At 38.3% G+C, this 23,570-nt stretch overlaps 2 long non-coding RNA genes and 1 pseudogene across 2 annotated transcripts; 1 reads left to right on the forward strand and 2 right to left on the reverse strand.

Moving 5' to 3' along the window:
• Positions 1-6,325: 6,325 nt before the first annotated feature.
• Positions 6,326-9,345, reverse strand: LOC143855447 (uncharacterized). The gene is made up of 2 exons (XR_013237881.1): positions 9,210-9,345; positions 6,326-6,655 (listed from the first exon to the last, which is right to left on the reverse strand). It is a non-coding gene; the product is annotated as an uncharacterized LOC143855447 (long non-coding RNA).
• A 9,182-nt stretch (positions 9,346-18,527) lies between these two features.
• LOC143862703 (uncharacterized) lies at positions 18,528-19,913 on the forward strand. The gene is made up of 2 exons (XR_013240438.1): positions 18,528-18,921; positions 19,159-19,913. It is a non-coding gene; the product is annotated as an uncharacterized LOC143862703 (long non-coding RNA).
• Positions 19,914-20,404: 491 nt separating this feature from the next.
• On the reverse strand, positions 20,405-21,564 carry LOC143862697 (pentatricopeptide repeat-containing protein DOT4, chloroplastic pseudogene; annotated as a pseudogene).
• Positions 21,565-23,570: the final 2,006 nt, after the last annotated feature.

The raw sequence follows: 23,570 nt of genomic DNA on the forward strand, positions 1-23,570 counted from the left end.
GGATCAAAAGAATTACACAGGAAAAGACCAAATTACCCCGAGGTGCAAGATTTTGGTGAGACTAGGAAAACCCTGAGAAATTTCAAAAATAGCAGATTTTCGAAAATTTATAAACGGACTCAAGATTTCTTAGACACAACTTAAGGACCAAATATGACATATTGGAGATGTCTAAAATACCCCCGAAGTGCAAGACTAAGAGAAAACCTTGAGAGATCTAAATTTAGCAGGTTTTCCAAATCTTACGAAATTACTCATAATTCATCAGCCGTACCCTTAAGATGATTTTGGATATATGAGAAATGATTGAAATATCCATAAAATGATAAAACTGTGGAAGCCCCATGAGTTTCTAAAAATAGCAGGTCCCTTAAAACACTTGAGATTTTCGAGGATTCTTCAGTCATACTTTAGAGATAGTCTCAGGCACACTAGAAATGACCAACACAACTCCCAATATACCCAAATTGAGGAAAAACCCAGAGAGTCTCTAAAAATAGCAGCTTTTCAAAATTCGTAAAATCACTAAAGATTTCTCAAATACAACTCGGGGGTCAAACGGGATACATCGGGAATGACTAAAATACCCCTGTAGTGCAAAAATGGGCAAAAATGAGTGAAACCCTGATAATTCTAAAAATAGCAGTCTTTTCACTTGCTTGGAAATTCGAACTTTCATCTTCTAAATACCATTGGAACATCGTAGAAACCTTTAGGATCGCGAATCAACTTCAGAATTCCTTCAATGAAGCGAAATCTACCCTCAAATGCACAGATGCCTAATCCTAGGTGAAATACGGACTCGAAACTTGACAAACTACCGAATCTTTTGCTTTTTTAAAGTATAGCAAAATGGGGGTGTCTACACATACTTGAAGAAGATCTCCATAAGGCTTTTATTGCTTTAATCTTTTGGAGAGATTGTGAGCTTTCATTATTATTGTATCAAGCCTAACAAGAGGCTAAAGAGAGTGTTCTTCATTTGTATTGAGGATCTTCGATTCGGCCCGGTAAGAAAGGTGAATCAACTTTGTGAAGAAGGTTTTCGCTTCGGCCTTGAAAGGAGAAGCTTAATTGTAAGAGGGTCTCTGATTTAGCTCGTTAAGAAAGGTGAATCCGGAGCTAGAGGGTTTGTCCTCTCGGAGGCGGAGAAGACGTTTGTAACGCTTGTAGATTAGGCGTGTAAAATCTCAATATTAGTGGAGTACCCAATGAGCCAAACTTGGAAGAGTGGAGTAGGTCTTGTTGATAGACCGAACCACTATAAATCTTTGTGTCTCTCTTCTTCTCTTGCTTTTCCTCTTGAACTTGGTGATTGGTAATCTCTAACCCTTCTTTATGTTTATAACTATTTGAACTTATGTTAGATAAAGACTAAAAGAGAGAATCAACTAAGGCTTTCAAAAACCACTCATCAAGTGTTTGTAAAAATGCCTAAGTGAAATTTGTAACCTAAGTTTTTGAAAATCAATCCCACAAAAGTTTAAAAGAGGGAAAATATTTTTAATTAACCAATTCACCCCCCCCCCCCCCCCCCCCCCACTCTTGGGTTGCCCTATTGAGATTTCAGCTACCCTATAGTTAAGTTGAGGATGAGATGGGGCATTTGAGGCTTTTGATTTTGACATTGAGTCCCGCGGATGGCGCCAATCTGATGGAGCCGAAAATCCCGCTGCTCGTATTAGCTTAGTGGAGGTTGGGATCCTGCGCTGACAAAGAAAGTATCAGTGGGCTCGGAGTTCAAGCTCCGAGCTGCCACTTCAACACTCAAGCCAGAGATGGGCAACACAGGCGAAAATAACAAAGGGAAGGTGTCAGAGTCAAAACAGATTACTAGAAAGATAGAGAGAATTGAATTGGATGCCCCGTTTGAGTGTGAGGATGCCCTTTTAAAGGGGAGGAGATCATCATGCCCACAAAGCCAATCATGCCCTTACTTCTCCCCACATGTAGTGGGATGGACGGTGGCTATAATCGTGGGGGCATGATCCCCGGAATATCCAGGCGGAGTTGGTGGAATGATGGTCTTGGCAGGATTCTTTGATTCCTCTCTCTAACGTGGGAGGCGGGTTTCTTGCAACACTCAGCCGGATTCCTCGCTTTCTTGCGGAATTTTCGTGGTTGTGTCTTATTTTCTAGAAGGTCAATATCAACGATTCTGGATGTGTGTCCGTTACGTGTGTAGCGAGGACTTGGGAAGAAAGTTAGGTCGGCTTTGATGGTTCCATTGCACGGGCTTATGTCAAAAGCATTCTGTATTTGGGAGTGGTCTTAGGGTCGGTAACGAATATACCGTTTTTACTCCCAAACACATGATATGGCTGTCATGTTGCACTACATCTTAACTGCCGGTAAAAATCTTTTCTAGTGAGATATTAAAATTTACTGTGTTTCTAATGGTCAGTAATAATCGAAGTAAACTTTTTTTTAAAATATCTTCGGTGGCCATCCTAATTGCCTGTAAATAGTCTTCTACCAGCAGCTAGAATTAACCACCGGTAAAATATTTTGTCTTGACCGGCATTTGTACTATACTTCTCATGGTAAAATATCCGGCAATAAAGTACTGTCAACACAGCTAGCGGGTGACAGGTGACACAATCTAATGGTCGATTGGTGACTCCAACAGTCGTTGTAGCCTTCACTACATAAAAACCAATTTTCTTATATTGAGAGTGAAATTAGAGTATGCATTGAAGCCTCCACGTGCAATGAGTCATGGCTGGCCAAAATAATACAGAGAATGTAATAGAAAACGTTTAATGTGGGTCGTAGTTGCTAAAAAACCACGTTTTTGGGATATGGACAGAGGGAGAGATAAAACGGTAAATGGTATATTTACCCTATTTGCTCCTTTTCTTCCTCGGGCCACCCACTTATAGTGTATAGAATGGTTATAAATAGACTATAGAGGCTAGCTCAGGGAAGAAAAGGAGTCCAATAATATATTACTTCTTGGTCTTATCAAAAACCTGATCCACATTCATTAAATTGAGAACCAGATATGGGTCCCATCATTTCGAGAAATGAAGCCCAAATGAATAGTCCCAAGAAAATTATCATAACCTACATGCAGTGAATCTCTACCAAAAGAGAGACCTCAAGATTCATTTCCTCTTCATCAAGATTTTAATTATTAACTGACCGACTGACACACGTATAGCATTAACTGACCGACTGACACACCGTGTTCATTTCTGAATATTTAGATTGGGTTCTTTACGAATATCTGCCAGTAGATTCCCTCTATTTAAATTTTAAAATTTTATATTTGGCCCATATCATAACCCAGTGACTCAAATATATGTGTCATTCTTATCTCTGATGCTCTTTGGATTCTAGTAAACGTGTGCGGCAAATTTTAAGTCGTCACTTATACTGAATAAATGTCGTCACTAAATTCAGGATTTTGATTCTTAAGCCTTTCTTTAAGTGGCGACTGTATGACTTTTAATGACCTTCACAATTTTGTTGCGACCATTCGTGTCACTAATATTAAATAATTAGTGACAATAAGTTTCGCCACTAAAAGCGAGTTTAGACCAATTTTTTGTGATGACTAGAGGCCTTTTAGTGACGACTTCTTCACAATTTTACGACGGAAAGTCTTGTCACTATTATATATATGCATTTAGTGATGACAATTACATCATCACTAAAAGATATCTATTTAGTGGCGAGATTTTAAAGTCGTCACTATTATCTTTAGTGACACATATAATGCCGACTTGCGATGAATTTGTCGCCACTAAAATCTTTTAGTGGCGAATTAAGATATTTAATAACGATTATTTTCGCCACTAAAGATCTTGTTTCTTGTAGTGTATATCCTCTATCTCCTTTCATCACATGAGGAGGTTGGCAAATGGTTAAGTCTCCTTTCATCACATGAGGAGGTTGGCAAATGGTGAAGCCGATAGGCTAGCCAGGGAGGGAGTTTTTATAGTGCGTCATTGGAAGTCTTGGATTTCCTACCTCCTTGAGGGGTCTCGGTTTGGCATTTTTAGCTGTTTTTTCCTTTCGTTTTTAATATAATTCTTTGTCATTAAGAAAAACTCATAAATTGATACTCACTCTAAATAAAAATTGAATTGGGTTGCTTGGACTTATATTTTTTATTTCGTAATAGTACTAGGAATTTGAGATATATTTTTCCTTGCCAAACTATTCCAGAAAATTCCTCCAATGTATCCAAACATTAACGGCTTAGCATCCTGTACTATTTCTTTTTGTAAATCTGATACTGATAATTGTTGCAAGTTTTGGTTCTCTTTCACTACAAGAAAGTTGATTTTCACCTAGGGTGTGTTCTGTTGCCATGCTTGGCCGGGAAAGGAAATGGAAAATACCCCCCTTTCCATGGAATTTAAACTGGTTGTTCTTTTGCCCAAATCTGTGGATTCTTAGATCTGACGTGTAATCCATCGGTGCTGATGTGTAACCTCAAAATCCACGCTTATCTTTCCGCTTTGGAGAAGCGGAAAGGCTAGAAATCAGCGTAGAATCCTGCTATTATCGGGACGCATGACTAAGACTCGCGACAAAACTTCTCTTGCACGACTCCTCCGCTCCCCTCTTGGAGCAAGTGCCGTTGGGGTTCCTACTCTGCAACTTTGAAATGGGTTTTCATTTTGAAGAGGGCCTTCCACTCTCATGGCGACGAGCTCTTTTTTCCTCATGTTGCAAATTGACATGGAGTTCTCAGATCTAAAACCCTCTCTCTCTCATGACGATCTTCAATGAGCTAAGAAAGTGTTGGATCTGAAGTTCTCCTCTCTATTGCTTAAACCCTAGAAAAGAAGCGTCTGTATTAATTCTATTTTTTTGGATTCTTGTTTCTTGTTGTCGGATTTGCTGGGTTCGACTGGTTTTTTGTTGCCTGATATATCTGAAAAGAAAGAAAAAAAGAGAGGAAGAAATGATGATCCAATTAGAGTTCGGATCGGACCTGTGTTCTTGTAATTTAGAGACTGTTTAGATCTGCAAATTTTTTATATCAATCTTCTTCTTCGAAAGATTTAATTGTTGATGTGCTGGATTAGGGACTATGATTAGCTCAATTTGTTTTCATAACATGGCCCATTTCAAATGTTGGGAACTAAATTAACAAGGGCTTCGTCCATTTTCTTGGTTCTCTCTTAGATGGTCTAAAAATATCATCTATAAAGCCATATATGCAACTTCAAATAATGGAAGGATGCATTGACATAGACACTTTTAAGATTAACGAAAGCAGACTACTTGCTTTCTATCCAACAAAATTTGCCATTTTATATTTTCTGTTTATTTTCTCTACAGCTTCCAATTCATTTCCATTTCCATTTCATTTCACGTGATAAGTGGAGCGTGCAAGTAATGGGTGGGGGGATGGGTTGAAAATCCCCCCCCACATTCATTTCCATTTGCCACGTCATTTCCTTTTCCTTTCTCGGACCAGTAACCCAACAGAACAGAGCCCTACGGACATTTACCAATGGTCCGAAAATGCCTCTAAATGCCTACATATAGCAGCGGTCATGAATAAATCGCCAGAAAATAAGGACGATTTCCGATCCCTCTAGAAAATTGCGAGCCCAACGCTTTATTGTTCGTGATTTATGGTTTCTTTGTTGGTTGGCTCACGACATGGTTTTAAATAACGAAATAATTATATGTATCTAAGGGCACGTTTGGCTGCCATGAATTTGTTTTTATGATAAATGGCCCTCGACAAGTGGAGATATGGTGAAATGCATAAAAATCAGAAAATAAAATTCCCGAAAACCGGGAAACTCTAGTGTTTTCGATGATGAGTTGCTACTAAAAATACGGAAAAGGCCAACCCGGTTGTAGTAGAGTTTTTGGTTTCTGGATTTTTAGCAACTTCTGATAAAACACTAGTTTCCGGGATTTTGTTGCATGAGTTTTAGGGATTTCACCCTAAAACACTATTAAAGAATAACTAACTACCTCTAGCATGCCTAGTGTTGTGTTGAATAGAAACAGAAGTTTCGATCCCACCAAATCTAAGAGAAAGAAGTTAATAATTTTTTTCCCGAATGAATGAAGTTATTAATTTATTGTCTTTATCCAACAACAAACTATCTCAGTATATGGGAAACTTTATATACAAGGAACGATTCCTTTCGCCGCTAACGTTTAACGGAGAGAACTGCTAACTTTTGCCGCAGAGAAAAACTTCCTCAGATGAATTAAATGAAAAGTAATCCTTTGTGGCTGTTCTCTCTTGCAGAAGTCATCCGGGAAATGTGTTTTTTCAAAATCCCCTAGCAAGTCCTGCATATTTCTATTGTTATATACCACCGCGTGACTCTTAACAGTATAATGAGAGACAGGGATGGAGAGATTTATATTAAGAAAACCATTACATTATACTGGCATGTTATTTTGCAAGACAGTAAGATGTGTCCCTCAAATTCATGCCTTATTTCATAACGGAACGATACGGCGGTAGAAATGCCAGGGTCTCAGTTGTGTGGCTTGGCTTCGGTTTCCTCAGTGGAAACCTGCCCTGCCATGCAGCATCGGCAACCATAGCTACCACAACAATGACAACCTCCACCACCACCACCACCCCCATGATGACAGCCATAACGTCCACAGCCACCTCCACCTCCACCTCCACCTCCACCATACTTGGCATCCTCCACGCCATCTGTTTTTTAAAGAATAAAAGGGTTACATGGATCCAAAAGAAGACGGTCATCATACCGAGAAACATACGTGGTCCTCTCACCATGAGGGAAATCGTTATCAATGAAAATAAATGACTACAATATCTAAAGGTAGGGGTGGCCAGAACCGAACCAAACCCGAAGAACCGAACCGGAACCGAACGGTTTAAAAATACTTTGGGTCCGGTTCGGTTCCACTGATGAAGAACCGAACTTATTCGGTTCGGTTCCGGGTCTAATGTTATTGGTTCGGTTCTGGAACCGAAGAACCGAACTTTAAATATATATATAATATTTTTATATTTCTATTATACATATACTTATTAATATAAATTACTTATAATATTAATAAGTAATAGTTAATACTATTCTTATAATAAGAAAGTAACTTATATTATAAAATTAATTAAAAGTTTTTATAAAATATAATTAATAATTAGTAATTAGCCATTAGAACCGGAGAACCGGACCGGACCGAACCGATTATGTTCGGTCCGGTTCGGTTCGGTTTTTACGGTTCATGGAACCGGGAACCGAGAACCGAAAAAAAAAGTAACCAAGGACCGAGAACCGAACCGGTTGGCCACCCCTATCTAAAGGGAAATGTTATCAGCACAATCATGATATTTTCTGTGACATACCTTGTCTTTTAGTATTTAAGTACCTGTCAAAATCTTGTCACAGTTCCCAAAGAGCCATCTCAACCCACATAAAAAGACAAAACAGGCTAGAACCATATCATTTTCTTCTTTGAACTTTGAAGTATGCAATAAATTGTAGCGATTGATATTTGCACTGCATTGTTATGATAATTGAAATAATTCATCTTGTCCTTCATTATTTAAACAGCTGTCAAAAGCTATTACACTTTCCAAAAAGCACTCCGAGATAATTAGAAAATAGAAGACAACATTAGTTTGTGCAAGTATTAAAACATGGTGATGCCCTAACCTCAACTGTCCAAATCCCCTTTATGATATTTTCACTCCTCTGTATTACGTGCACACCCTCTTATAACCTGATTTGACGTGAAAAGTGAGTAACTTTATGTCAAATCACGTGATATGTGGAGCGTGCAAGTAATGTGGGGGGGATGGGTTGAAAATCCCCTCCCCCCCCTATTGTCTCGCATATTCACTGAATATTAGGGTTGCAGCTCAGGTAGGGAAGGTCAGGTTTTCTGAAACCCTAACCTACTCAAGAATTATCTCAGGTCGGGTAAGGTATAATTTTTTACAGGAAAACCTGAGATTCGTAAACCTAACCCTACCCAAGATAGTTTCTCGGGTGGTGTCGGGTTTTCATTTTTTAGCGTAGGATATTGACTAATTTTAAAGATTGTAGGGAAAAAAAAAAGCAAATCTTGACACCAAAAATCTCTAAATTTATGTCATCAAGTATAAATTTAGGAAGGACACTATATTTTTACGTAGCGGACATGATCACCTCAATAAAAACAATTGTATCAATATATTGCAAAATAATTTGGTATGTTATTCAAAAGATATTTAAGAAAGTCACAGCCACCTCCACCATAAGGTCTACAGCCACCTCCACCATTTGTGTCGGGTCGGGCTTCGGGTTTTTTTTTCCCTTTAAACCTAGCCCTACCTAAGATTGAGTTAGGTTTTCAATTTAAAACTAGACCCTACCCAAGACCATGATTTCTAAACCCGACTCATGTTACTTTTGGGTCGAGTCGGGTCGCGTAAAACCCGACCAAAGTTGCAGCACTACTGAATATGCCTAATCAGTGAAAATATATTTAGGCCAATGATATTCCCACTACAATGTTTTCAGAATGGGCATAGTCACCTTGTCTTGTAGTATTTAACCAGCTGTCCAAGGGCTATTATAGTTCCCAAAAAGCACACAACAGCCAATTAAATAGTTAAAGACCAAGGCAGTGGGCATTATTATCAAAAGATTGCGGTGCAAACATCAGTAGCCTATATTTAAAAAAAAAATTAGATACAATGGTCATCTTACGTAGCAAGCGACCGAATATGCACTGAAGGCAGAAAAAAGAAGCAATATAAATCAGTCTCCAAGTAGTTTACGTGACAGATTTATAAAAATCGCCAAACAACTCTACAATCTAGAAGAATATTCAATCACATTATGAAAAACTATATAAAACCGGCGGATCCATGAAATTTTTAAAATAATTTCACTAACATTTGCGTTTTAGCTTATTCCCAACAAACACACTCTTTATTTCTCTCTAAAATATGGAAACTATTATGATCTTTGGAAATATCGAATGAAACCTACTAATTTATCTCTGTCTTTCACAGAAGAGTGAAATGCTGATGTCTAGGAGACACTGTTACAAAGCATGTAGTTTAGAAAACTTAATGCCATCCCTTCACTAAAGAGTGAAAGGCTGATTTCTAAGGGATGCACTAAGTAGCGACGGACGTGAAACACTCCCTTAAATTTAAGATGTTTCGTTCCTAAGAAAACAAAGTAACTTTATTTGCATATAGAGATTTAAAAACTGAGGGAAGGCAAGTGAAAGGATTGTAAACGCACCCTTTTTCACTACATCAGTTTCCTCGGCTAGTTCTCTAGCTGCCACCTCCGAGGAGATGAGCAGGAACGTAGCCAAGAAAATAGCCAAAACGAAAAGAGTCTTAGAAACCATTTTCTTACAAACACACTTTGAAAAAGGATGAGTCGAGCAATACCTCCTTACCACTATTTATAATAATTGGGAGAGAGAGGGAGAGAGAGTGGGAGAAGTAGCCACGTATGAGTGTCGCATTTTCCATTAATTGGATGATATGGCTGGCCCACCATTTAGGTGGCTATTGGCTATTGGCTATTAGTCTTTACTGAGCCCAATCTTATCCCTTTGTGGATATTGCTAGCAAAGGATGGTATCAGTCATTCTATGGAGTCTCTGGCGGCTATCCACTCTCTCCTCTACTTTCCAAATATGGGATTTACTGCTGGGAATTAACCGGGTAGAACTCGCCCCTTAGCTTTTAGAGGGAGGGTGCCCATTCCCTTATAACCAGAGTTTAAAAATGCGGAACGCGGCCGAAGAAAATCCTTGTCAACTCGGTGTGGACGTGGCCAAAAAACGCAGTTTGCGCAGTTGATGCACTCAAATCAGATGAGTCTTCATTTTAAAAAATTAATAAAAAATAGAAAAAGTATAGAAATAATATAGAGGTATTTTTAAAATGGAATTTGCTAGGCAATTTTGTAAAAAGCCATTCACAGCCCACTTTTACAGCAGAGAACCACCTCAGATTCATTAACAGCCCGTAATGAATAAGACAAAATATGCCACTAGATGGCTTTTTGCAAGATTGGCTAGTAGATCCCTTAAAAAATGTTATATTCTCCTTCCTATTTACCTAGGACAGCCCCCTGTAGTCCAAAAAAGTAGTCATAAATACACTCAAAAGGGTTGCCACAAATAAACAAAGGGACACCTATGGCACTTCCCATATATTTAGGGGTTGAATAGGTATGATAGAATGGCTCTATTGATTGGCAGGTGACAAGTGACAACACATCTTGTTTTTTTATTTTCACTGGAAACGAATCTTGTGGTTGGAAAAAGTTTTTATTTTTACTGTGGTTGGCATATGACAAGTGACAAGACATTTAGCCCGGTCTGCTACATTGAAAAAACAAATCTTGTTTTTTATTTTTGCCGAGTCATTCATTTTTTTTTGGTTCAACATGACTCGGACTCGGCCGAGTCTGTGACTCTATGACGCGGCTACCACCATTCCGCGTCGACTCGGCTGAGTCCCGAGCCATGCCAACGAGTTTTAAAACACTGCTTATAACCCATCCACGTGGAAGCAACGTCGACCATCTTTCCCATCCACGCGGCGGCAACGTAGGAACCACGAGATAACTACACCGGGGTTTCCGAGAACTTCCCCGAGGGATATTCCTGCCCTCGGAGGCAAACCGGGATTACCACACCCTATCTCTGATACCATTTGCTGGGAATTAACCGGGTAGAACTTGCCCCTAAAAGATAGCTTTTAGAGGGAGGGTGCCCATTCCCTTATAACCCATCCACACCCATTTCAAATGTCCGATGTGGGACTATTGCTTTTGCATGGAACCCCAACATTTACCGTATGGGTTGTATTTGCTTTGTATAAGGTTTTTTCCATATAGGGTGTCTGTGTGATGTATATTATCCACCCATGCAAGAATGGTAAGAGATAAGGAATAATGTAGGTCAGATTTCTAAGTTTTCTATTGCATTGGAATAGTTGTATAGCAACACTCCCCTCTTACTGCTTAAATAGCCTGGAAAAGCCTCTACTTCCTTACCAAAGATCACAATCTTCAAGAAAAAAGAAAGTTTTCTATTGCATTGGAATAGTTGTATCGCAACACTCCCCTCTTACTGCTTAAATAGCCTGGAAAAGCCTCTACTTCCTTACCAAAGATCACAATCTTCAAGAAAAAAGAAACAGACTGAGTAGGTGTGTGTGAGAGAGGGGGAGAGAGAGGGCATGGCCCCTCTTTTTTAGAGGACCTACCCTAAGGCAGTAGCTCTAATACCATGTGAAACAACCAATCACTCTGAAGGCTTAAGCGGTTATAGAGGGTGTTATTTAATCATTTATATTATAAGACTGTTCGCAAAGGGAAAATATATAAGGTGAAAATGCAGTCATTTCTAAGGAGAAGAATAGAAGATGTGAAAATGCATTAAGAGGGTTTAGAAATACGTTTACCTTTTTACATGCCACTATATTTTATAAACTAGACAACGAAAAGAGAATGGTTGTAGAAAAATCAAGAGTAGATGTAAATACCCAAATTCGCCCTCCCTTTTAAAATTTGTCCCCCCATGTGAACCAAGGGTATTTTTGTCATTAAGTGTTAAATTAGAATTAGGGTTTCTTTAGAAAAGCCTATAAATATCCTCTTAAGGAGAATTGTACAGCCATTAAGAAACCCTAAACCATTTGTTCCATCCGTAAGAGGAGATTTGCATGGAGAAGGAGAAGAAAAGCGAGATTTGGAAAGAGAGATCACGGATCGAGGTAAGATTTATGATCTTTATTGGCTAGATGAATAAAAAGAACCCTAAAACTAGGATCTAATGAGACTTCTTATTTTGAATTAGATGGTTAGGTTTAGTTTAAAGAATTATATAAGAGTTTAGGGATAAATTTATGAATCTCTAAGAAACTAAGAATTTAGTTTTGAAACACTAAAATCTAGGTTTAGGTTATGCCCTAAAAGCTTAGATTAAATATGGTAATTAGATCTAAGGATTTCAAAGCATGAAATTGGGTTCTATGGATTCCTCTCGTTCGATACGAATCCAACGGATCCAACCACGCACGATTTGGAGTTCAAACGAATGAGTTTTGGCCGTTTTAGTGTCAAAAGGGTGAAAATAGCGTTCCGGGGAAAACTGGGTCCGTACAAGGGTGGATGTCAGGCAAAAATATGGCAATCATCCCGTTGTGTCTAGTCGGGCAAACTGAAAGGTTCCCGGACCTCCGGCAAAGTTACAGAACGTCCGACATGACAGTTATTCCTCCGGTAGCTTAAACTTCGAAAATTCATAACTTCTTCGTTTCTCGTTCGTTTTCGACGCTCTAGTACTCTACGGACATGCCGGAAGCACGTTATTTCTGTTAAAAATAGTTTAAATTTTTTTTGAAAACTTTATAATGATAAAAATTTTAAAATACTAAAAAGAACCCTAAGACGGTTTACCGATTCTTTTCCGAAGGGGCACCAAAGGGTGTCTTGTGTCACTAGAAGTGAAATTAATGATGAAACTCATGGAGAATATTCATACTCTTGATTCTAAGTAACTAAGGTGATTATGAAAATGAAAACTTTTTGCCAGTAAGGTACGTAATTTCGTACTACCTTAGTGCTGCGATTTACTTTTCGAACACTATGCCATTGTTGATTGTGAATTCTAAATTTTCTGAATTATTAGAGCCTTCGATAAACTTTAGATCTTTATTTGGGTCTTGCATGCTTAACATTTTCATTGATTAAAATCTATGGAATCTTGTTATTTGATATACTCATTGAATGTATCGAATGTATCTCTCCTAACTTAGAACTTTTGTGAAAACCTTTACAATCTCTGTAGAACTATGAACCTTTGGACTGGCATCCTCTACTATATGAATCCATTGTGGAACTCATGTGAAACACTCACTTTGAACTTTGAACACCTTCTTTTGTACTATGTGAATTTTGGAAACCTTTTGAGAGGCTTAGGTATTTATGTGAACTTTTCGGCCCGCACCAATGGGGATAGTACATTGGCTTTTGGGTCCCGTCAGTGGGTGCTATATGTTGACCCTGTCGACAGGTATGTGAACCTAGCTAGTTCTGACACCTTAGGCAGTCGTTGTAAGCAATAACATGCTTTGTGGACCCGTTGGCAGTCTAGGTAAAAATAACCCTCTTTTTGGACTAAGCCGATGATCTCGGAGTGGTATCGTACCTATATTGATTACCTTCAGTGACTCTTTGGATATTGTGACCTTTGTTGTGATACTTTGACCTATGCCTTTATTGACTGTGTTCCTCAACATTGAACTTGTGTTAACTATCTCACTTGTGGCGTATATCCTTTTATTCTGTTACGGACCTCTCTTTTGTAGCATGCATGATCCCACTTTTGTAGTACGTTATTATATACTGAGCTTTTTAGTTGACTGTGGTTATATTAACATTTTTCAGAGTTGATCCTCATGAGATGAACGAGGAAGAGAAGCTTAGTTTCGGAACCATAGGAGCTTGGAGATTTTATTTAGCTTATTTGCTTTTATTTCAGACAGTGAATATTGGTAAACAAATGTGTAAGACTACGTCTATACTTATTTATTTTGATGCATGGGAGAGTTGAGATTTGATTTCGCTATGTTGGGTCTACATTATTTGAGAATTTGATATTTTAGTTATGGAATTCCAAGTTTATTTCTGTTATTACTTTGTAGCCTTCTATGCTTGTAGGATTTATCTTGTAGGTGTACGGCGCTGCCACGTCTTACGCCCGGGGTGGGGTTTGGGTCGTGACAGTAGAAATGATAGGTAAAGAGATGGAAATATCATTCCCCAACAGCTGGTTGATAGTTTGCATTGATAGATATAAGTTTTTTTTTAATATAATCGTTACAATTTAAAAAGATCAGCTAACTATGCAAATTTTAATTTTTTTTCTTTCTGAACGATATTGATTTTTCTTATATGATTCCCAACCAATATAGCTTTTACCCATGACACCAACGGTTGGGATCATACCACATGGCTTTGGGTATTGACAACTCAATGGTTCCAGATCTCGAACTGATATGCAAAAATGTACTAATGATTTTTCTTATATCATTCCCAATCAATATAGCTTTTACCCATGACACCAACGGTTAGGATCATACCTCATGGCTTTGGGTATCGACAACTCAATGGTTCCAGATCTCGAACTGATATGCAAAAATGTACTAAAGTCAGATAAGAAATAAAAAAAGCACAGTGATAAATCGACTCCCAAATATCTTATATCAACCCCCATGTGTCTTTCTCTCTCCTCTTTCTCTCTCTAACCCAGAGGAGAGAGAAAAACACATGGGGAGTCAATTTAAGATATATGGGGTCGATTTAAAAAGGGAAATGTTATCAGCACTATTGTATTTTGATGAGGGACTCCTCACTTTATTAAAAGTACAGTACGGTTTGGAGAACCCGCACAATAAGATGATCCAAACCGTCCATTAGACGGGCCACAGCCTAAATAGGTTGTGTCCCAAAAATCATTTCCATAGTTGATCTTAATCCTCCGATCTGAATGTTGGAGGGTTGATCCTAACCCTCTATAGATACGAGGGTTATGATCAATCTATGGAAGTACTTTTTGGGACACAACCTATTTAGGCTGTAGCCTATCTAATAAACGGTTTGGATCATCCTATGGTGTGGGCCATACAGTACTTTTAATAAAGTGAGGAGTACCCTCATCAAAATACAGTAGTGCTGATAACATTTTCCTTTAAAAAAGCTAACAATTCAAGATTGGGGGTGTAAATGAGCGGAGCTTGGGGGCCAAGCTCGGGTCGGCTTGGCTCGGCTCGGGCTCGAATTAGGCTTGAGTTCGGCTCGGCCAAGCTCACAAGCCTTATCGAGCTCGTTAACAAGGGCGAATTGGGCTTTTTTTTTACCTGTGCTGTACAAGTTTATCAAGGAATTATGGGGGTGGCAAAACCAACTCATCAATATATGTTGAAGTATGTCATAATCTTACACCAAATCAAATACTAAGCGGAAAGGAACATAATAATCCCTTGCTTATTTGTTTTGGAGGAACGCTAGCGTCAAGCGGGTAAACACCTGCTTGAACGTACTCGGGGCTCTATTGACCATGAATCGCCTTGTTGGCACTCCCTTCTTTCAATACGATTAATAAATCGGGATAATAATCGGTAAAAATAGTCGGTCACGCTGGCATTACCGTGTTTCTTATTAAAGCGGTATTCTTGACGGCACGCATGTATCACGTCTCAGTTTGTTGGGGGTTATTTTAGTCAACAAAAACACCATCAAACGAGATTATATATTGTTGCTGGCCCCACATAGTTTGGGTGATCTAAACCGTTCATTTGTTGGGCCTTCATGTAGATAGGATGTCCCCAAAAAATCTTCTCCAAACAGTACATCAAAACCTATGGAGAAGATTTTTTGGGGCACATCCTACCTACATTAGGGTCCAACAGATAAACGGTTTGGATCACCCAACAAATGTGGGTCCTCAGTAATTTTGGGCTACACGTCCATACATGGCTTATAATATTGGGCACAACCTATTTATCCCATCAAATGGAGGGTTTGGATTGTCCTGTTGTCTAGGCCGTACTGTACTTTTAGAAAAATATGGGACTATAAGGTCTTACACCATATAAAATCTCGTTTTGAAAATAGTTAAAGAAGGCCACGGATTGAAAGAAGCCTAATGGTTTACCAACTATTAAACCGCATCAATGGTAACTCATTAAGAGAAAATTGCCGACTATTTTAAAGAAGGATTCTATTGATGGTATTTTAAAGAAGGATTTTATTTCTAAATTAATGCCAGCCTGTCAGTTTTATAGAAAAAGGAAGTGGGCGATTATTTTGCCGTTGTAGTTATAGGAAGGGAATGACAACAAGGTGTTTATGGCCAATAGAGTCCCGGTTAGCTTCAAGCGGCTTTTGGTCGAAATCTGGTACACCAATTAAAAAATAATATTATATTGATGACGAAATTTAGACCGAAATTTCCAAATTTTCTGTCAAAATTTTGGTAATTTCGGCCAAAATTTAATATTAAAATACTATTTTTTAAAAACAAAAAATTAATTGAAGTACAAAATTTCAGCCAAAATGACTGAAATTACAGGAATTTTGACCGAAATTCTAGTAAAATTAGTAAATTGCCTCATTTTCTTCCCTAAGCCACCCAATCTAGTGAATTTATGACTACTCTTTTTACCCTATGGGTAGGGGTGTAAATGGATATTCGGAAATTCGATTACCGTCCGCATCCGAATCCGTTTAAAGCGAATATTATCCGAATCCGTTTCAAGCGGATATTATTCGAATCCGTTTATGAGATATTCGACTCTTAGCGGATGCGAATCTGGTAAATGGTATATCCGATCCGTTTAACATCCGAATCCGAGAAGTAAATCTTTTTTATTTATTATTAATAATATCATTAATATTTATTTTTAGTAATGACACACTATCTTTTGTTTCTATAAGAAAAGTGAATATTCTTTTTAGAAAAATAAAAATAAAAACAAAAATAGCCCAAACTCATTCCATCAAAATAACTCAAACTCATTCCATCATATACAAAAAAAAGGAAAAAACCCAAAGACCACTACCAACACTATCATCCATCCCCATCGCCTCCCTCTCTCTCTCTGCGTTTGTTTTAAAAGGAAGAAGAGGATCTCATATATTTTAGGGTTTGAGAGTTAATTTTGTGAAGAGAATGTAGAGGTCTAGTTTTAGGATTTGGAAAATTCATTCGAGTAAGTAGGAGAAAAAAGATAAAGTTCTGCAATAAAATGTTCGAATTTACCGGATAAACGGATACGGATAATATCCGAATTCGAACAATATCCGACGGATACGAATTCGGTAATAGATATTAAATATCCGTCGAATCCGAATCCGAATTCGGATAGTGTATACTGTAATCGAATTCGGATATAGCCATATCCGCTCCGAATTCGATCCGTTTACACCCCTACCTATGGGGGTGGGCCAGGGAAGGAGGGGACGAATATGGCAAGTTGCCGACTTCCAAGTAAAAAAGGAATCATTGCACATGGGTTGACATGCAACTTGCAGGATGATGAATCTACCAAATCCATTGCCTACTGCCTAATGAATAATCTACCAAGTTAAAAAGGAATCGTTGCCAACTTCCAAGTAAAAAATCAAACATTGCCTACTGCCTAGTTAAGAATCTACCAAACCCATCCTTCACATGCCAACTGCCAAGTAAGAAATTCCAAATTCCCAATAATTTCCCCGAAAATTTGTTGAACTTCACCGAAATTTTGTTAAATTTTGATCGAAATTCTGTTAAATTTTGATCGAAAATTCTGTACAACAGTGTAAGTAATCAGATTTTGGTCGAAATGCCAAAATTAACGAAATTTCAGACTGTAATTCTTGAAATTTCGGAGAAATAATGTATTGTTTTGGGTATGTGCTGTTTCGGTGTCGGTCCCGATCGAAATCCGAAATTTTGGATTTCGGTCGATATTTAAAACCATGGTTATAACATGGATGACCATGTTTTTTTAACCGGTTATGGACCTAAGAGCAAAGGACATACCCTAGGGCCGTTTGGATACAGATATTTTAGAATTATGGATTTCCTCAAAATCCTTCATGGGAGACAGAGACCGTCCATAGTTTTCTGGTTTCTTGCCCTTCTTTACGTCGAGCTAGAGGGTAGGAGATCGTCTCGTTTGGACGTTTTAAAAATCTCAGGATGAGGGAGGGATTTCTAAAACCTGTACATTCTACTTAAAATCTAGGATAATGGATTGTAAAATCAAGAATTTTGCACCACTTTCAAACTAAAACCTGGATTCTAAAATCCAAATATCCAAACAACCCCTAACAACTGATCCAAGAACCAAAATTTGGGGTTTTTATATTATTAATTGGAACTTAATTTTGTGAGAGACCCAACTCCAATAAGGGAATCGATACAAGTGCATCTTAGCCAATCAAAAGTTGGTTGTTTTGGAATACCGATTAGGTGGATCGGATCGCGCAAAGCAATGACTAGGAGGATCAGACCGTGATCAATGAATCGACATCCCAGATGGTCGATCATTCAAGGCTATAAGAAAAGTGTTACTTGAAAAACTGGTTGTCCAAGATCATTAGGAGTTTGAGGAGGCTTCATGATCCAAAGCTATTGCCTATTTTATAAGAAAGGGACCAACTTGAGGTTGTTGTTATTATTATTATTACTATTATTATTGGTATTTTAGTTGGTATTTTTGAAACATATAGCCCACAGTTGACATTTGAAAGGCTATAGTTAGAGTGGAAAAAAATTTCAATGAAACCTGCCTTTAAATATGCTAGCTATACTTTCCTGGCGACAACGTAATCAATGAAATTGCCCAACGAATAATGCTTTCTACAAAGAATGGAGACCATTTTTGTAGATCTTCAAATTGGATAGGGACAGTACGTGCTTCTATAACGTCACAATACTTCTTTGGAATACGTGTCCCATTCATAGTCAATTCAGGGCCCTACTGTTGGGTATATATTATAACCTATGTATGTTCTAATATAAGCCCAATAAGATAATGGACCGGTGTAGTGGGCCTATTTGGGCTAGAGCCCACTAACATATTAAAACCCTAATGTATCTCTATATATAGGGGCTGGAGGCAACAAACTTGGTATTCCAAATTAGATACCTTGGGTGTAATGCTTCAAGCAACCTCTTGCTTGACCTAATTACTCTAACAATCTTGAAGCATTATAGAAAAACCCTAGTTTTGGTCGTCTCCATCATTACCCTTGAATCAATTTGGGCGTGGGTTTCTTCCAACACAAAATCTATTTGGGCGTGTTCGTTAATTCCGATCGTTGGGCGTCTGATCTCTTCCGCTGTTGGAACCCTAGAATACATTTTTGGGCGTGGAATACTTTTCTCTCTAAAAGTTCAAGAACCCAACAAATCGAGGAGCATTCAACCAAACTGGTGAGATCTAATTCACTTGGAAGTTATTTAATATTTTGTGTGAATTTTTTGGTCGTCAAATTATGACCCTCTATTCTGTAATCGGTGTCCGTTTGGGTACCGATACATGTTCGTTCAATCATTTTGATCTTAAACGGTTCAGCCATGATTTGGCTCCATGCTGATTTGGATGGCGGTAGTTTATTCTCTACCTCTATTGTATTGTGACACCCCCATTTTTTGTTCACTTGTTGCTAGTTGTCTTGGTTCTCGGCCATGACTGGCGAGGGAAATCCAACCTAATTAGACTTGGATGTCCTACGAGTTGGTAACGGTGAACATGATCGGCGGGTGGCTATTTTAGAATAAATATATAAAAAAGGGCTTTCTTGCTACCGTCTGGATCGTCCTGTGACGAAGGAGAACCTCACAGCCAGTTTAAGGCCATATGATGGTGGCGATTTTCCGGCAAAGCTATTGTGGCCCGAGTGCTATGCAGCTGGACTTCAAGGAATGGAATTATTCCTAAGGTTGAAGACACATACACCCAATCTATGGTGTATGTTTTCACCTTGAAAAGGGGTAAAAGTTTATGGTACCTACGCATGATAAGACTAAAGAGTCACTTTAAAAGTACAATTCCTATTAAATTCCATACACCCCTTGGTTGTTATTGACAACCATAAGGCTCTGTTTGGTTGCTTTTGGGTGTTGGGGTTTGGGTGGAATTAAAAGTCAAACTGGATTTGGGTGGGATGTCAGTCAAAAAGGAGAAAGCTGGCATCTTTGAAAAGGGGTGTTTGGTTGTAAAGGCAAAAGGTGGAAGTTTGCTGGAAATGACAGACATTCCTGCATTTGGTTGCAAGAATATGTTGAGGAGAGGTGTGGGAAAGTTCAAAAAGTGGCATTTGGTTGACGGAATTTGTAGAGGAGCTTTGAGGAGAAGTTGTAAAAGTTGCATTTGGTTGGTTGAATATAGGTGGGAGACTATTCAATGTTATGTTTATTTTCAATGCTTGGGCTTGGTTATATGAAAAAAATATCGGCCACACTAGAGGATGATCCAGGCCGTCCAATTGATGGGCCACACCATAAATAGGTTGTATGTTATGCCCAATAATTCATTTGAATAGGACAATCCTAGCCCTCCCATCTATAAATGAACAACATATTATAGAAAGTTGTAAACGTATTAAAAATGTATCGGACGGCTAGGATCATCCTATGAATTAAAAGTTTTGGCGAGAAGCTATTTACGCTTTGGCCCATCAAATGGATGGTTTCGATCATGTTGGCCCATGAAATGGACATTTTAGAGAGGACAACAATAACTTTTCAATGTTATGTTTATTTTCAGCAAATGGGCTTGCCCAATAATTCATTTGTATAGGATGAACCTAGCCCTCCCATCTAAAGTTTTTTTATATTTCTTCCACAATCCATTAATCACATAAGGGTCTGTTCCAATCGATGTAAAACATGCATAAAACAAATTTTCACGGACTAGCTGATTGTGTGCATGTTCTAATCAGGTGCAAGGTTTTCTTGCTTGAAGCATCCTAGGTGAGAAAATGCTTGAAGAAGACTTATAAGAGTGATTGAATCGGGCTCTTCCCCAGCTTCTTTCATCTGCCAAAATAGTGCTAGAACTTCATCTGCATGCCCATGATGTACATAACCCATCATCATTGATGACCAAGACACCAAATCTTTCTCTTTTATCTGATTGAATATCTTCCTTGCAATGTCAATGTGCCCACATTTTGCATACACGTGTAGGATCTGATTGGCAACTTGAACATCCAATTCAAGCCCATATCTCATGATGCAGCCATGGATCCACCTACCTTTTCTAACATCCATTAGAAGAGCAGATGCAGAGAGTATACTTAGCATGGTGGCAGCGTTTGGTCTGTTACCTGCTTCGACCATCCTACCAAACATTGCAATGGCCTCATCAGCAAAGCCCATATGGAGATAACCAGAAATCATTACATTATATGAGATAACATCCCTCGTTGTCATCCTATTGAACAATTCTTTGGCCTTGTGTACTCTACCACATTTAGAATACATACCAATTAGAGCAGTAACTGCAACCAGATCAAGATGGACATCTGTCCTAATTATGTAACCATGGATGTTCGTGCCTTGACGAAGGGACCTCAAATCAGCACAAGCTAGAAGTGAATTTCCTATGGTGATCGAGTCAGGTGCAAGGTTTTCTTGCTTCATAACACAAAAAAGGTCCAAAGCTTTGGAGGCTTCCCCCATTTGAACATAACCAGCAATCATCGCAGTCCAAGTAGCAACAGTTCGCGTTTGTGTTCTGTCAAATATGGATGCCGCAATGCTCAGAGCACCACATTTGATATACATGTCAACAAGATTTGTCTCGAGAACTTCATCAGAATGATTGATTCCTCTTCTAATTGCATAGCAATGGATCGATCGACCCTCTTCAAGTGCTTCTAACTGTGATGCTGCTTGGAGTAAGCTCACCAGAGTCACCCTATTAGGATCCAAACCTTTGTTCTGCATCTAGCAAGCAATTCGAAAGGCCTCAGAAGCACGGTCATCAGCCATTTGCGCATACCCAGTAACCATTGCCGTATAAACAACAACATCCCTCTCTGAAATCTCCTCAAACACTAGGCGGGCATCCTCAATACAACATCCCTCTTTGAATACAGCTGCAGAACTTCGCTGAAATGATTGGATTTAAAATACCCAACAATGATTGAACTCCAAAGAGAAATATGTCTGTTAATAATTTTACTGAACACCCTTCTTGACTCTATTAAGTATCCAAAACTAGCATAGCAATTTAGCAGCTTGGAACCCAAAAAAATGTTACTTTCAAACCCAAAAGTGAAAATGCAAGCATGAAGCCTTCTCAGAGATGCAACATCTTGACATGTTTCCAGCAAAGAAACAAACCTCTCTACAATGGATAGTTCTTCAAAGACTGGCCTTTTTGCTTTTTGCTCCAATACTACTCTGAAAGGGCTTGAAATATTTAAAACAGTTGTACTGAATTAGTTTCCACTGGAACAACTTTGTTGATACTTGAGTACTGTTAGTTCAGCAGAGACAATGGTTTCCTTATTCATTGATGCAAATATGGTCTCTTTGATGCAAACAACTCAAATGCTTCCTTCGATACACCATCTCTAATCATAACAGCCATTGAAAAAAAAAAATTCTAATCATAACACCAACAGTGGGAATATCCCAACTTACGAAGCGCATAGGAGTAACAGTAACTTCATTACATATGATATAGAAATTGGAGATTTGAGGCAAAACAATGTAAAATTAACATTCAAGTGTATTTAACATTCGAAGTAAATGATTTGCAGTAAATTCAAGTGCAAATGATTTCCATACAAACCCAAGTATATTTAACATTCGAAGATTAAAATAAAATAACTACTAAAGCTAAAAGCCACGATGCAAGATCAAAGCTGTCCTTGAAAGGTGATATTCTTCCACTGTAACTGATCCTTCTGTAAGAAACAACACAGTGCAACCTAAGTGTAAGAGGAACTGGGCACAACAGAACTTGTTGAAGCTTGGGAATCCGCATGAATGTTCGTATCTTCTTTTATATCTTTCGTACGGCCACTAATGCTATGGAAAAACGCATTAAAGTCAGCTTCAGCCTCCTCCCTACTCCTATAGGAACGAAAGCAAGCTCCACTAAACTCGTTAACTTGAACATGACAGTGTTGCCAACTGTCATAAACGCCTACCTGCCTTCCCTTAAAAACAACATAGAACTTGTTTTTCGCCATTAACCTGCAGAAATGCACATAGAACATTGAAGTACTACTACATTAGTTGAAGTGTTCTTTTATACCCATTCCTGACTGTGCAACCATCCCCGTCCTTGGTTATTGCTTCTGGTAAGTATGGAATTAGTAAGTTGGTTTTTGTCCCACAAGATTAGAAGATTAAAATCTAATCATAACAGCCATTAAAAAATAAAAATTCTAATCATAACAGCAACAATGGGAATATCCCAACTTGAGTTACAGTGACAATATCCAAAACAACAATGCCAATTGATTTAGTATAGAATTTCAATAACTAGAAAGACTGAAAGAGGGTTTCATCATTTCTGTCATCAACTTTTAGAGCCAACAGTGGGAATATCCCAACTTCCTGAATGATAGGAGCAGCATTTTCAGTGTAAAAATACAAAGCAATTTTCAGTGTAAAATTTCAAAGTCCATCAAGCAACAGTACCATGGTCATTTCAGTTTCTTACCAATACCCAATTGGACCAATTTGATGGTTATGATCGTCTGATTGATACAACTTTTTGATCCGCAAATGGACTAAATAATTTTTACTTTTGCATTTCAGAACATCAAATATAACAAAAAAAAATAAGTGCAAATAAAGAAAATGCAGAAAAACTAGCAGAAACACAAGCCAGAAAAGCATCAAAGATACTAGCAGAAACCCAAACATCCGTATCTCTCAAATACAAACAAACAAAGCATAGTACCTACGAGTGCAAATCCACATAATACATAAACATGTTCCATGGCATATCCAAATAAACAAAGCATGGTAAACAACATCTACTGATAATAGCAGCATCAAAGACCATAGTCGGAGGAATGGCGGACAGTAGAGCGACGATGAAGGAACTTGTTCAC

This window comes from Tasmannia lanceolata, unplaced genomic scaffold (assembly GCF_043159265.1).
Source record: "Tasmannia lanceolata isolate RefF3 unplaced genomic scaffold, GAP_Taslan_0.1 ptg000003l, whole genome shotgun sequence".
Lineage (NCBI taxonomy): Eukaryota > Viridiplantae > Streptophyta > Magnoliopsida > Canellales > Winteraceae > Tasmannia > Tasmannia lanceolata.